The sequence below is a fragment of the Arctopsyche grandis genome, chromosome 1 (assembly GCF_051622035.1).
Source record: "Arctopsyche grandis isolate Sample6627 chromosome 1, ASM5162203v2, whole genome shotgun sequence".
Classification (NCBI taxonomy): Eukaryota; Metazoa; Arthropoda; class Insecta; order Trichoptera; family Hydropsychidae; genus Arctopsyche; species Arctopsyche grandis.
The window spans coordinates 24189264-24191272 of NC_135355.1; positions in this window are offsets into that span (position 1 = coordinate 24189264).

A 2009-nucleotide genomic window follows, 5' to 3' on the forward strand; every position below is an offset into this window, starting at 1 on the left:
CACTGAGTTACTAAAAATATACATACATATACTTGAGTACAAAAACTTGTGTGATACACTAATGAAAACAAAACGTATGAGATGTTTACTGGTCACTCATACTTACAGAGAAATGGCATATATTGTAAATATGTCATTTATGAATTCCTATTTACAATTTAATAGTGTGAGTACACATAAATTCATCATAACAGTCAAATAATAATCGATAAATAGTTACATAAATATGTTGAAACTGCTTTAATCAGTAGAATGTATATAAATATTTATCTTAAAACAAAAATGCGATAAAATTAGTTTATCTGATAAGCTTAGGAAGTGTCCAGTACACTATTATACATTTTTGTTTTCGACTAATAAAGGACGAATACTAGTCAAGAAATTGATATTGTTCTCGCTTCTTTTGAAAGGAAATAATTGCAATGAGTACGTATGGTATTTTAGTACCTGTTCTACCCGTTTATTGAGACTATTTTTATATGAATTATACTGTTAACTAAATACTTTTTTCTCTACATGAGATGTTATTCAGCTACCAGCAGGATGTTAAATGGTTAAAAACGGTAAATAATGTTTATTACGGACGCACAAACCGATGTCGTTAAATGTAAGTGCAAGCCTAATTACAAAAGTAGATATAAAGAAAAAGGAAACGATGGATCTAATCTAAAATATTTACATTGTTATTGATTTATTTTATTACGGTTCAGTGATTATTCCACAAAAAACGATCTCGCGCACGTCATTGAAATTTCGATCACGGAACATCTGGCACCCAAAAACTCCCTCAGTCAGTCGAAAGCTACCCACCCAAATATTGTATTAATGAGAACTCGAGTGCCAGATATTCCGTATTCGCGATTTTTATGGCAACGATTGTCGTGCACAATCTGCGCAATAATCCGTTACCTTTTATTACAATACATAATACTTGTTTATTTATTTTATTTTATTAAAATACATAATATATTTTATAATGAAAACCCCTGTCAACTACATCTATAGAAAAAAACGTAAAGGAGGTATGTAAAAATAGGCCAATAGAAAAATCCTGAAAAAATTAACTACGTCTAAATATAGGCTAAATAAAGGCGACAGTGTAGTACACAATCACAAAGTTCTTATTTTATTACATACCTCCTTAACGTTTCACTTACGATTACAATTCAGGAAAAAGTTTGCCTCTTATCCGATCGTTTTCATACTTTGCTATATTGCTCATTTTGGTCATCAATATAAGTAAATGGATCCTCCGCCATTACGATAGAGATAAAATGGGTTTACGTGACGAGCCGGAATGTTAAATTACCGAAAACGCAAATATCAAAAGGCAAAGATCGAAAATCGAAAGATCTTAAGTCGGAAGATCAAAAAAAAAGGGTGCATGGTAAACGGTACACACTCACTTAATTTGCGCGAGCAGGATACAACAGGAACAAGAGGAACAGGCTTTTCCTCCCGTATTCTGCGCGCGCACATTAATACGGGAGGAAAAGCCTGTTATTCTTGTTCCCGTTGTATCCTGCTCGCGCAAATCAAGTGAGTATGTACCGTTTACCATGCACCCTTTTTTTTTATCTTTCGATTTTCGATCTTTGCCTTTTGATATTTGCGTTTTCGGTAATTTAACATTCCGGCTCGTCCTGGGACCGAGATAAAATATCGTTTAAGAAGCTTTTCAAATCTGCCCGGCGAGATACTCGGTGACGTTTACCGTTGACGTTTGTTTATTAGTTTTAAACATAGATGGCAGTAGAAAAAAAAATATTGGTGTTTTTATTCAAAATAATAATTTTATACACAAATTATAGAAGAGGTATGTTTTTAAAATTTTTTTCATTTTAAAAATCTCTTTATAATTTTTAAGTTTAGCGATTCCCTTAGCTACGTAAGAGTATTGTATTGCAACATGTCTGGAATATCCATTTACATATGTATGTATGTTATAGTCGCAAAAATCACAGTTGGTATTAGTAAAGAATTTAGAGAGTATGGTCGAGATGTGGTGT